Source organism: Tachypleus tridentatus, chromosome 4 (genome assembly GCF_004210375.1).
Source record: "Tachypleus tridentatus isolate NWPU-2018 chromosome 4, ASM421037v1, whole genome shotgun sequence".
Taxonomy (NCBI): domain Eukaryota; kingdom Metazoa; phylum Arthropoda; class Merostomata; order Xiphosura; family Limulidae; genus Tachypleus; species Tachypleus tridentatus.
In genome coordinates, this window is record NC_134828.1 from 76,323,096 (window position 1) to 76,337,999 (window position 14,904).

General features: G+C 40.3%; 1 protein-coding gene across 1 annotated transcript in view; it reads left to right on the plus strand.

Moving 5' to 3' along the window:
* Positions 1 to 800: 800 nt before the first annotated feature.
* LOC143249477 (uncharacterized) overlaps positions 801 to 14,904 on the plus strand; it is a 31,760-nt gene continuing 17,656 nt past the window's right edge. Inside the window, exon 1 of the mRNA XM_076499391.1 lies at positions 801 to 941. The gene's annotated coding sequence lies outside the window, so the exon portion shown is untranslated. The remainder of the gene's footprint in view (positions 942 to 14,904) is intronic.

The following is a 14,904-nucleotide window of genomic DNA, read 5'->3' on the forward strand; positions in this document are numbered from 1 at the left end:
AGTATCTGCATTTATAAAGCTAAAAATCGGGTTTCGATATATCTGTGGCGTGAACAGTATAAATAGCCCAGTATGTAGCTTTGTGTTTTATATCCTGTACATATATTCTATATTTCGTTTTTCGAGAAGTCTGTTATTGTCAGAGAAATTTGTTAAAGAGTAGTTCTAAATTTGTTACAGAACTACTTTGTAACAAATTTCTTGTTAGAATACTCTGTTATTCTGCAAATCCACCTTGTGGCTCTATTCAAAATAAGTATTAGCTGAAAATATCACATTAATATTCATGTAATGTAATAATAAGTAGACACTTCATTGCGATTTAACTCGTTGTTTGCGTATTTCTTATTGATGTAATGTACTGCCTCTGATATACTATATTATTATATAATAAATTTTGTTGATAAAATGCTAATCCAGCTTGTTTTCAATCATTATTAGTTCGGCATTTACAGCAACTATACGTTAATTTTACTATTGTACATTAACAAGATTTTGTAATGTGTTAAATGTTTAATCTTTAAAAACACGTAGAAGGAAGATCGTTCGGTCTAACAACTTTTCTGGTCCCTACTCTCATTCCTCAGAGTTGCGTAATATTTGATTATAGTTTGTATTAAGAAACTTTCAAATACATGATTAAATCTTTAAAAAGCAAAATAAACGCTATTAATTTATGTATAATATTATCATATCACCTAATCAAAGCATTTAGTTATCAATAACAAAATGTATTCCATATGTTGTATTGACTTTTCATAAGCATAATATTTTATATGTTGTATTGACTTTTCATAAGCAATAAATTATCAGACAGTTGTCAACATTTAGGCTTCTCAACGTGTTAATATGTATTATCTCATAATATGGTGATACGTATAACGTTCAGTGAGTTGTTTGTATAAATTTTTCGGCCATTCGATCTACGTTGGAAGGACAGCGTAAGTAGAAATTGAAACTGGGTTTTCGTTTCTGTTTGATTGTATTTATTAAAATGGATAACTTAGGCTTATCTGGTAATACTTTGATGGCAAATAACATTATTAATTAACTAGTTTGTTAGACTATTTATACATGTAATGCATTGTACATTTAAAATTAATGTGTGTGTGTGTGTTTTACTTATAGCAAAGCTACATTGTGCTATCTGCTGAGTCCACCGATTAACTTTAACAATTAAGTTGTATTGATTATTTACAAATCTGTAAAATTAATAGTAACAACTAAGGTGTATTAAGTTAAATGTAATAATTAACTAATGTATTACTTGACTTGTAATAATTTAATTTTAATGTATTACTAGTAATTAAATATTTGCAAACAAATTAAAAAGGTTTAGTAAAACCCCGAATACAAAGGTCTAGAAAAAGTAGTCATGACTATTAATAATAATTGTTTTCAGGCATTTATGAATTGCCCGAATTCCTTTTTTTATTATTAAGAAAACACAAATTAAATGACCAGTCCACTTAACGAAAAGAAAGTTATTAGTACAAGTTCAATAGTAACCTACAACAGTACAAATCAAGTTAGGTTCATAGGCCTAAATTACCTAAAATAAGTCACTTGTTAAATTTTCTCTTGTATGTACACCACTAATTCTAAAATGCACAGCATTGAACTTACATATTTTTTAAGTAACTCACTGAATAACTGATCAACATGCTGACACACAGATCTGTGTAATCAGAAAATATTTATTTGTCACCTAACATTATTCCATTATACTGAAACCCTCCAGCAGAGCATTAAAAAAAAATTCCAAATAAAACTTTTAAAAATAGAGCCTGTAAGACTGCTCACTTTCTGGATTATATCCATTTAACAGTCAAGATACACAAATGAAACAATAATGTATCAAACATATACAGTTTGTTATAAAGTTATTATTTAAATTAACAAAATAACTATTAATAAGTACACATTACAATCACTAAATAATTATCTGTGTTAATGTACAACTAAATTTTTGATGAACCAAACAGTCATTTCCATTATTTTTTTTACTGTCTATTTATCAAATCTTTATGGTATTTTACTGTTACACAGATTCTGGGATCTAAACATCCACCAACATGTTTGCCATGCATGATGACCCCTGAAGGGGAAGTTAGGATCCTAGTGGTTGAGGGGTCCAACCCAAACACACCACTTTGGCCTTGAATTCCTGTAGATAGGTGGCCTTGGAGTGGCCCCTCTAGGTTCAGTCAGCTGGTCAACTTGGGCTAGAGTCAATCAAGTACCAGTGTTGGATGTTCTCAGTGGGTGTTGTGGACACTGTATCTGATATTTTGGGTATAGTGCTCACGAAACCCTGGCATTGCTGCAGTGTCCTTATTTGGCACTATAGTATGTCCCCTCGTATGGTTCAGCGAGCACCAAAATATTCTTTTTTTTATTATTGATCCCCCAAATAAAACTTAAAGAAAATAGTAAAAAAAACAGTTGATAGGTAAACAAACACATTTTGAAGACTGAGCAGCAATCTTCAACACGTGTAGCACCTGTACCTCATTTTCTTATATTACATTCTCTTTCAGACAAAGGCTCTGCATGGCAAGGTGGTTAAGGCACTTGACTTGTAATCTGAGGATCACGACAGTCAATCCTACTATTCATTAGTAAAAAGAGTAGCCCAAAAGTTGGTGGGGAGTGGTAATGACTAGCTGTCTTCCCTCTAGTCTTACACCATAAATTAGGAACAACTAGTGCAGATAGCCCTTGAGTAGCTTTGCATGAAATTCAAAACAAATCAAAAAAACCTATAGGACAAATGTCTCCTTTTTTTTTCATTCAGAAGGGACTAGAGGGACTTGCAAGCTCTCCAAAGTCAGTCAAAAAGCTTTGTTCTGGTGACATATTGGTGCAAGCATCCACTCCTAAACACAGTGAAGTCCTCTTGTATTCAAAGGCAATTGGAAATATACCCATTTAGATTACTCCTCATGCAACTTTGAATTTGTCACAAGGATGTATTGTTGAGAGGGGTTTCAAGAGCATCCCCAAGTCAGAGATCCTTGCTGACTTCTCCACCCAAGGAGTTTCTGAAGTGAGACGTATCTCAACTCACAAAGATGGAATTATGATGCCGACCAATGCTCTTATTCTAATATTTATATTACTGTGTCTACCTGCCACCATCAGCAGGTCATCCTAATTGTATGGCCATATATTCCAAACCCTCTCTAGATGTTTCCAGTGTCAGTGGTTCAGTAACTCGAAGACATTATGTTGTGGATCCTTGATGTGTGGCAAGGACCAAGATGCCTATGAGCATGAAACAGACCCTCATTGCTTTAATTGTAACAGCTCTTACATGTCCTACATTCATTCTTGCCCTTAGTGGTTGGAAGAGAAAGAGGTGCAGCATTTGAAGAAAATTCAATGCATTACCTTGAGGCTTGAAAGATACTGTCCACCACTTCACCTTGGACGTACACTGCTGCACATCATTCCATTACTACAATGGGAGTGTAGACAGAATTTCTCTGTGCTTCCCCCTCAGTGTGGATTCCTGTTTGTGGTGAGGGAACCTCCCAGGGAAGGTTCTGTTCTGTCTGGTTACCTTCTCTGGGATCTAAACATCCACCCACGTGTTTGCCGTGCGTGGCGACCCGTGAAGGGGAGGAGAGAATCCTGGCGGTTCAGGGGTCCAACCCTAACACACCACTTTGGCCTTGAATTCCTGTAGACAGGCAGCCTTTGGGTGGCCCCCCTTGGGTCAATCGGCTGGTCCACTTGGGTTAGAGTCAACCAAGTACCAGTGTTGGAAGTTCTCAACGGGTGTTGTGGACATTGTGCCTAATGCTGGTGTTTGGGTATAGTGCTCACGAAACCCTGGCATTGCTGCATTGTCCTTGCTTGACTTTGTAGTACGTCCCCTTGTAGGGCTCCATGGTGGGTGGGGTCAGTGGGTACCAAATATTTCCTTTATCCAATGGATCCTCCAAAAAATTTAAATAAAATTGTGAGAAAAACAGTCAATGGGTAAGCGACCACGTCTTGAAGACTCTGAACAGCAATCTTCAACATCTGTAGCACACGTACCTCATTTTTTTATTTTACATTCTCTTTCAGAAAAACCTTTAGGGCAATTGTCCCCCTTTTTTATTCAGAAGGGACTAGAGGGACTTGCTGGCTCTCCAAAGTCAGTAAAGAAGCTGCGATCTGGAGACGTATTGGTTGAAACATCCACATCCCAACACAGTGAACTCCTCTTGAATTCAAAGGCAATTGGGGATATGCCTATTGAGGTTACACCTCATGCTACTTTGAATTCATCACAAGGAATTATTGTTGAGAGGGATTTGAAGAACGTCCCAGAGTCAGAGATTCTCGCTGGTCTTTCCACTCAAGGAGTTTCTGCAGTGAGGCACATCTCCACTCGCAAAAATGGTGTTACACTGCCAACAAATACCCTCATTTTGATATTTACTTCTTCACGTGTACCTGCCACTATCAAGACAGGTTATCTCATATGCAGGGTTCGGCCATACATTCCAAACCCTCTCCGATGTTTCCAATGTCAGAGATTCGGCCACTCAAAGACATCATGTCGTGGTTCCCTGACATGTGCTCGTTGTGGGGGCAAGGACCACGATGCATATGGATGTGACATGGACCCACATTGCATCAACTGCAATGGTTCTCACCCCTCTTACTTTCGTTCTTGCCCAAAATGGTTGGAGGAAAAAGAGGTGCAGCATTTGAAAACGATACATAACATTAGTTATCCTGAGGCTTGGAAATTGCTGCCCACCACTCCTTCTCGGACATACGAGGTCTGTTCAAAAAATACGCGGACTGTTTGAATTGCGCGGCTCCAGTTGGTTCCAGTGGAATCCGCTTGGTTTCGCTAGGTTTGCACAGATCAGCTGATTACAATGCCATTTCCGATTGCAGATATCTTCATTTGTGTATTAGCTACGCGGTTTTAAGTGAAGTGCGATTTTTTTCGTTTGGTGGATTTCAGAATGAATGACCTGAAGGAGCAACGACTTGCTGTGAAAATTTGTGTTAAACTTGGAAAATCTGCGACTGAAACTTTTGCTATGCTTAACACGGCTTACGGTGATGTTGCTATGAAGCGTACGGCATGTTTCAAGTGGCATGAACATTTTAAAGATGGTCGACAGTCCATTGAAGATGATGAGCGTCCTGGACGTCCTTCCACGTTGACAAAATCAACACCCTGTTGCTGGCAAATCGACGTCTGACTGTTAGCTTGCTGAAAAGTTTGAAATATCAGTTGGATCTTGTTACGAGATTTTGACCAAAAAATTGAAGATGCACCGCATTGCTGCAAAATTTGTGCCTCAGAACTCGTGTGTTTTTGGCCAAACACTCGATCACTGTTCTTCCCCACCCCCCCTACTAACCTGACCTTGCTTCTTGCGATGTTTTCTTGTTCCCCAAACTCAAAAGACCCTTGAAAGGAAGATTTGAGACGATTCCCAAGATTAAGGCAAATACGACGAAGGAGCTGGAGGACATTACAAAAGAAGCGTACCAGGACTGTTTCAACAAGTGGAAACAGCGTTGGGATAAGTGTGTGCGTTGGGGAAGAGAGTACCTTGAAGGGGTTCCATACCTGTAACTTCTAAATAAAATACATTTTGTTTTATGACGTCAGTCCGCGTATTTTTTGAACAGCCCTCATATGCTGCTGCACTTCGTTCCACAACTACAGTGGGAGTGCAGACAGATCTCTCTGTGCCTACAAGAGAATCGTTTTCAAAACAAATGAAAAGCCTTTTGACTTCCGTGGTTAAAAAGGTTGGTGAATCGACTTCCACACCCATCTCTGTTTCTCCCATACGATCCAATAAACCTCAAGATCCACGTCCTTCAATTTCAAATACAGGCATTTCTTCTGATACATCTTTTTCTCCCACTCCACGAGGCAAAACAATCATTCGTTCACGTCCTCAGTCACTGGAATCCCCTTCCACTAACAAAGACCTGCCCAATCGACCCAGGGCAGGATCCATGGAGGTTGATAGACATCCTCCGACTAAGGACAGTAAGGAAAAAAGACGTGGTCGTAAACAGAAGGATTCCCAAGCCACTTCGCCAGCCCGTCATTAAAAATGGCCACCTTGATACAATGGAACTGTCAAGGTTTATGCTCTAATCTGGATGATATCATAACACTGATTGCTTCCTACCATCCTGTTTGTCTGTCCCTACAAGAAACATTTCTCAAACCTGCTGATACAGTCTCCATTCAGCAGTTTTCTCTGTACAGAAATGACAGGCTGTGTGATGGGCGAGTACATGGAGGGATGGCACTATTGGTTGATCAGCATGTGCCCCCCCTGTCTTTGTCACTCAACACACCCTTGGAGGCCGTAGCCATCCGTGTTTCCTTGTGTCATACCATCACTGTTTGTTCTCTGTACCTGTCCCCTGGAGAGACATATGATCAATCAGACCTTGATGCTCTTGTTGAACAGTTGTCGTCTCCATTTCTAATCCTGGGGGATTTTAATGGACATCATCCCCTCTAGGGAAGTTCTGTTATTGATGGGAGGGGTCGATCTGTAGAGCGTATGCTCTCTGATCACAATCTTTCTCTTTTCAATGCTGGTTCTTCCACTTATTTTCATGCACCTAGTCAGTCCTTTACCGCTATTGATCTCTCAGTTTGCTCCCCTTCATTATTCTCCCATTTTTCATGGAGGGTTGACAGTATTCCACTAGGCAGTAATCATTTTCCTATTCTTTTGAGAGAGACTGGCTGTGGTCGATGCCACCCTACCTGCATGCCCCGGTGGAAGCTGCATCAGGCAGACTGGTCCACTCACTGCTCTCGCAGAACGTGATCCTGCCATCGTAAATCAGCCATCAATAGACGACTGTGTGGCAGCGGTAACTGGCTGTATTATACAAGCAGCTGCTCAGTGTATTCTTAAAACCTCGACACGTTTTCCTCGATATCCTCGTCTGTGGTGGAATCCTGCTTGCCACTTAGCATGGAAGGCTCAAAAACGGGCCTGGGATCCTTTCCGTAGATATCCCACACTTTCAAACCGTGTCACTTTCCAACGGGCCTGTGCACATGCTAGGTGGGTAAGACGTCAAAGCCAGAAGGAATCTTGGATTAAGTTCACAACAAGCATATCTTCTACCACCAGTTCCAAAGTCATATGGGACAGGATTCGAAAGGTTAATGGGCACTACAATTCTGTCCCCCCCTCGATCTTACTCTCTGATGGTCAGGAGGTGGCTGATGTCCGGAGCATTGCTGATACTCTAGGTGAAAGCTTTTGCCGGGTATCTAGCACTTCTGCTTGTTCCTCCACCTTCTTGCCCATCAAGACTCGGGCAGAGCGTTCACCTCTTTCCTATCGAACTGACTGTTTCTTTGACTATAATTGTCCCTTTACACTGGTGGAACTGAAAATGGCCCTTCATCGGTCTGCTAGTACATCTGTTGGACCTGATGATGTTCATTATGACATGCTGCACCATCTATCTCCTGCTTATCTTGATGTCCTTCTGATTGTCTTTAACCGGATCTGGCAGGAGAATGTTTTTTCTGTTGCCTGGCGCCAGGCTATTATTTTACCTTTCTCTAAGCCAGGGAAAGATCCCAAGATTCCTTCAAACTACCGTCCAATTGCTTTGAAGAGCTGTCTCTGTAAGACCTTAGAAAGGATGGTTAATGCTCGTCTTGTTTGGTTCCTCGAATCAAACCACCTCCTCTCGCCCACCCAGTGTGGGTTCCGACGACAGCACTCCACCACAGACTACCTAATTCGTCTTGAAACATCTATCAGAGAAGCCTTTCTGAAACGCCAACATCTTGTATCAGTATTATTTGACATTGAGAAGGCTTACGACACAACATGGAGATATGGCGTTTTGCGAGACCTCCATACATATGGGTTATGTGGCCATTTACCCATGTTTATTAAAAATTTTTTAATGGACAGGAGATTCCAAGTTCATGTGGGTTTGACACTTTCCCCGTTCTTTTGTACAGGAACTTGGAGTCCCTCAAGGCTGTGTTTTGAGTGTCACACTTTTCAGTATAAAGTTAAATGCCATCACTGAACAACTCCCTCTCACTATTGCAAATGGGCTGTATGTCGGCGACTTTCACATCTCATGTTAGTCATCAAACATGAGATATATTGAGCGGCAACTACAAACTGCCCTCAATCGTGTACTGAAGTGGACTGTGGCGAACGGCTTTAATTTCTCTCTCTCTAAAATCGTATGCATGCACTTTTGCCATCAACAGGGTATCCACCCTTATTCTGAACTTCATATCAGTGAAGTTTTGTTGCCAGTGGTCCCGGAGACCAAGTTCTTGGGGCTTATCTTTGATCATAAGCTGACCTTTATACCACACTTAAAGCAGCTTCGGGTCAAATGCACAAGAGCACTGAACATCCTCCGTGTCCTCTCTTCTACCAGTTGGGGAGCAGATCGATGTTCAATGTTAAAGGTATGTCGTGCTCTTATTCGATCAAAACTCGACTATGGATCAGTGGTCTATGGGTCTGCCAGACCCTTGGCCTTAAAGATGCTGGACCCCATTCATCACCAAGGACTTCAACTCTGCACTGGGGCTTTCTGTACCTCTCCAGTTCAAAGCTTATACGTTGAATCTCATGAACCTTCTCTGCACCTTTGCCGTTTGCAACTATCTTTACAATATTCTTTGAAACTTCTTTCCTTAACACAGCATCCCACCTGGGGATGTGTTTTCCTTCCTCGGTGGGCCGTACTTTTTCAGAACAGACGATCTGTCATTGCTCCGTTTGGCCTTCGCATCCAGGCGCAATTGGATGAATTGGGTCTGTCCTTGGATAACATTGCAGATTTCACAGGTCAGCCCATCCCACCATGGCTTATTACAGTCCCCAAATGTGACCTTTCTTTCAGTCATCCATAAAAGGCAGATACTCCAGATTGGAAGTACCGTCTTTTATTTAATGAACATCTTTCGAACACTCATTCAGTTCCCATTTATTCAAATGGTTCCAAATCAGGTAATTCAGTGGGCTCTGCTATGGTTAGCTGTGGTTCAGTAGTTGCACGCAGAATCCCCTCTACAGCTTCTGTGTTCACTGCTGAACTGTATGCCATATCTCTTGCCCTGGATCATATTGCAGCTGAGCAGTACTCCAACTGCACTATTTATACTGATTCGCTTAGTTCTATACTGGCCCTGGAATCGCTTCACGTTGGCTCACATCCTGTTCTCGCTGATATTCAAAACCAACTGGCCCATTTCTCGTTAACAGCTACTTCTATCCAGTTTTTCTGGATACCAGGCCATGTTGGTATTCGCGGGAACGAGCTTGCAGACACGGCAGCTAAATCTATCTGCTCCGGCACTATCACCCCTGTGCCTATTCCATACATGGACTATGGTCTTGTCTGCAAGGCTCGGCTCCATGCCAGCTGGCAGTCCACTTGGAGTGAGCAACGGACAACAAGCTTTTTCAAATCAAACCCTATATTGGACTTTAGCCATCTAGCTTTCATAAAGTTCGGAAGGAGGAAGTTGTTCTTACTAGACCACACATTGGTCACAGTTTTTTAACTGATCATTTTCTTTTATCTGGAACTGATGCACCAATGTATAGTTTGTGACACTCAACTCACTATCAGCCACGTTTTACTTTCTTGCCATTGTTACAATTCTCAACGACGGCAATATTTTAAACATATTTTTTCCCAGGATCTATCTGTGACATTGGACAGTGTTATTGGTAATAGTGACACTGTCCACCTTGATAACGTTTTTAATTTTTTAATGGCCATTAATCTTTTTAATCTCATTTAAGTCGTTCCTTTTTTACAGTTTTATTCTCTCTCGTTCAATTTGACATTGGAAAATGGCCAGAACATTAAATAACTCAACACCAGGACTGGAAAGGCCAACTTCAGGTGACTAACGCTGCTGTTTGAACTATCCATTTGAACTACTTATTAGTCATCCTGGCGAGTTGTTATTACACTTTTGCTGCATGTCATTTCACACTTTTACTACTTTACCTTTTCGTATTGGCCATAATGACACATAACCCGGAACCAGGACTGGAAAGACCAACTTCAGGTGACTGACGGTGGTTCTTCCTGTTAGTCTTCCTGGCGGGTTATGATCATTACCATTCTGCTACAGGTAGTCCTTTACAACTTTGTAGACTGGATGTCAACATTGGTTTTTACGCCATTTTCTGTTTTAATTGCTGTTTTGTTTTTACCTTCATTTACTTTTACAAATTTTACTCCATTTACTTGACTTTTATCTTTTTACTGGACATTTGGCTACTCATTATTACGATTTTGCTTTGTGTCTTTTAAAACTTCTATTCTTTCACATTTTGATAATGGCTGCTATGACACATAACCCGGAACCAGGACTGGAAAGGCCAACTTGAGGTGACTGACGGTGGTTCTAGTACTTACCTGTTAGTCTTCCTGGCGGGTTATGTTCATTACCATTTTGCTTGTGTAAGTACTTTACAACTTCTTTTACTCTGCTTTCTCTCTTAACGTTGTAGACTAGGTGTCAACATTGGTTTTATACTTTTTTGTTTAACCTTCATTTCCTTTTATGTATTTTACTACATTTACTTTATTTTTACCTTTTTACCAGAGGTTTGGCGCAGATAGCCTAGCTGCTTTGTGCCATAAAACACTAAATCAATCAATCAATCAATCAACTCTGTGCTTCTGAAGGAATCATTTTCAAACTGTATTAAAAGTCTTTTGAACTCCATGGTTATGCAAGTTGTTGTATCAACATCAACATCCATCTCTGTCCCTAGTATTCATTCCAACAAACTCCATGGAGGTCAATATACTTTTCTTGAATAAAGAAAAAAATGTGGTTAGAAACAGAAGGGCTCTCCACCCAAATCACCTGCATATAAATGAAAATGGCCACCTTGATACAATGGAACTGTTGAGGTTTACATTCTAATCTGGATGACATCAAAGCACTGATTGCTTCTTACCATACTGGTGGAACTTAGAGGAAACATATCTGAAACCTGCTGCTACAGTCACCTTTTGGCAGTTTTCTTTCTACAGAAATGACAGGTTGTGTGATGGACAAGTGCATGGAAGAGTAGCACTGTTGGTTGATCAGCACGTGTCCATCTTGTCTCTGCCATTTGACACACCCTTAGAGGTTGTAACCATCTGTTACCTTGTGTCGTACCATCACTGTTTGCTCTCTCTACCTGTTTCCTGAAGAGATCTATGATCAATCATACCTTGATGCTCTCATTGAACAGTTGCTATCTCCCTTTTTAATTGTGGGGGACTTTATTGGACATAATCCCATCAGAGGAGGTGTTGATATTGATGAGAGGGGTTGCATCATAGAGTGTATGCCCTCATATCACAACCTTTCTCTTTTCAGTACTGGTTCTTATACTTATTTTCATGCACCTAGTCAGTCCTTTACTGCTATTAATCTCTCAGTTTGCTCCTCTTTACTGTTCTCTCACTTTTCATGGAGGGTTGACAGTAACCTACCAGGCAGTGATCGTTTTCCTATCATTTTGAAAGAGACTGGCCATGGTTGATGCCACCTTGTGCTCTGGTGGAAGCTGGATCAAGCCAACTGGCCATCTTTCACTGCTCTCTCAGAACTTGATTCTGCCATCATCTGTAAGGCATCAGTAGAAGACTGAGTGGCAGCAGTGATTGACTGTATTATATAGGTAGCTGCTCAATGTATTCCTAAAACCTTGACACCTTTTCCATGATATAATTGTCTTTGGTGGAATCCTGCATGCCACATGGCATGGAAGGCTCTAAAATCGGCTTGGGATACCTTTCATAGGTATCCCACACTCTCGAACCACATGGCTTTCTAGCAGGTGCTTGTACATGCTTGACAAGTAAGACGTCAAAGCCAGAAGGAATCTTGGATTATGTTCACAACCAGCATCTCTTCTACCACCAGTTCCAAAGTCATATGGAGCAAGATTCGAAAGGTCAGTGGGTAATATAATTTTTACACCTCTCAATCTTGCCAGGAAGTAGCTGATGCCTTGAGCATTGCAAATACTCTCAGTGAAAGTTTTTGCTAGGTATCTAGCACTTCTGCTTGATCCTCCACCTTCTTAGTTATCAAGACTCAGGCAGAGTGATACCTTTCTCCTTTCAAGCAGATTGTCTCAATGACTATAATTGCCCCTTTACACTGGTAGAGCTCTTAGTGGCTCTTCGTATGTTGGGCCTGATGATGCACACTACAATGTGCTGTGCCTTTTATCCTTTGCTTCTTTTGCTATTCTATTGATTGTTTTTAACTGGATTTAGCAGGAGAATGTCTTTCCTGATGCCTTTCTCTAAGACTGGGAAGGATCCCAAGATTCCTTCAAACTACTGTTCAATTACTTTGACGAGCTGTCCCTGTAAGACCTTAGAGAGGATGGTTAATGCTCATCTTGTTTGCTTCGACAAATCAAACAACCTTCTCTCGCTTACCAAGAGTGGGTTTTAATGACATTGGTCCACCATGGACCACCTGATTCAAGTTGAAATGTCAATCAGAGAAGTCTTTCTCAAATGAGAACATGTTGTCAATATTCTTTGACCTTGAGGAGGCTTATGACACTACATGGAGGTATGGCATTTTGTGAGTACTCCAGTTATATGGGTTACCTGGCCATTTGCCAATTTTTATAAAAAACATTTTTAATGAACAGGTGATTCCAAGTTTATGTGGATTCGACACTTTCCCTTTCTTTTCAGGGCTATGTTTGAGTTTCATACTTTTCACTATAAAGATTAATGCCATCACTAAACAATTCTCTCTTACTGTTGGGAATGGACTCTATGTCGACAACTTTCACATCTCATGTCAGTCGTCGAACATGAGGTTTATTTAGCAGCAGCTACAGACTGCCGTGAATCGTTTACTGAAGTGGACTACAGCAAATGGTTTTAACTTTTCTCTCTAAAACCATTTGCATGCACTTTTGCTACCAACTGGGTATTCACCCCGATCTTGAACTCCACGTCAATAAAGATGTGCTTCTTATAGTCCCTGAGACAAAGTTCTTGGGGCTTATCTTTGACTGTAAGCTGACCTTTATACCACACATCAAGCAGCTATGAGTCAAATGTACAAGAGCACTGAAAATCCTCCATGTCCTCTCTTCCACCTCTTGATGAGTGGATTGATGTTCTGTGCTAAAGACATTGTGTTCATATTTTATCAAAATCGACTATAGGTCTCTGGTCTGTGGCTCTTCCAGGACCTTAGCCTTGAAGATGCTGGACCCCATTCACCATCAGAAACTTCTGCTCTGCACTGGGGTTTTCCACACTTTCCCAGTCCAGAACTTGTACACAGTCTAATGAACCTCCTCTATACCTCCACCATTTGCAACTGTATTTATTGTACACTTTGAAACTTTGATCCTTACCACAACATCTTACCTGGATATGTGTTTTCCTTCCTCGGTGGGCCATGCTTTTTCAGAACAGACAATCTGCCATAGTTCCTTTTGGCCTTTGTATCCAGGTGCAGTTGGATGAACTAGCTCTGTCTTTGGATGACATTGCTATATCCATTGGTCAGTCCATACCACCATGGCTTATTACAATCACCAAATGCGACCCTTCTTTAAGTCATCTGAGAAAAGCAGATACTCCAGATTGAAAGTACCAACTTTTATTTGCTGAACATCTTTCAAACTATTCTTCCATTTATACAGATGGCTCAAAATCAGGTGACTGTTGGGCTCTGCTGTGATTTATTGCAGTTCAGTGATTGTACAAAGAATCTCCTCCACAGTTTCTGTATTCACTGCTGAGCTGTATGTCATTTCTTTTGATCTGGATCACATAGAAGCTAAGCAGTACTAGAATTGCACTATTATACCGATTTGCTTAGTTCTCTACTGGCCCTGGAGTAACTTCACATTAGTTCTTACCATGTTCTTCCTGATATTCAAAACTGACTGGCCCATTTCTCTTTAACATATATTTGTCCAGTTTTTCTGGATACCAGGCCAAGTTAGTATTTGCAGGAACAGGCCTGCTGACACTGCACCTAAATCTGTCTTCTTTGGCACTATCACTGCTGTGCCTGTTCCATACATAAGACTATGGTCCTATATTCAAAGCTCAGCTCCGTGCCAGTTGAGAGTTGACTTGGAGTGAGCAACATGAAACCCACTTTTGTGAATAAAACCATGTATTGGACTTTGGCAGTCTTGCTTCCATGAGGATCAGAAAGAGAAAGTTGTCTGAACTAGACTACACATTGGTCATAGTTATTTAACTCATCATTTTCTTTTATCTGAGACTGATGGACCAGGGTCATTCCATGTCAAATCATCCAGGGTGCTGCAGGTGATCCCCATGGAATGCCTTGAAAAAATTCACGTGCTCATCTATCCATATAATGAAAAATGTTCAAAGATTAGATCAATTACTCTAATAGTTTCTGTTTCACAGACCTGTAAAATTTAGTTTTTTTTGTTTTTTTTGCAAATTCATTTTCAGGCAACTTTGGCTGCTTAAAGCTGCAAGAGTAATGGTGGTAGAAGGCTGAAATTTGTTACACTGAATGAATTAATCTCACATAATTCAAACATGGTCTCAAACCAAGTTTATTTTTCTTAGTATTTTCATAGTGAGTCTGTAAAATTACCTGAAAACCCAAAATCATAAAAAAACATTGGTTTATTTAATAAGCCATATCTCTAAGACTTGGAGTATTATCCAGTATTATTACTTCATGCCAATAACATCTTAATTAAGATATTAAAACATAGTCAATTGTTATAAGTGATAAGGCTATCTAGCAACATAGTCTGTTCCCTTTCCTGTGGTTTCACTAGATAGTAGATAAGAACAATGAGAATCTTGTTATTATTATTTAAATATCAATGTTAATGCAGTGTTACTAAACTA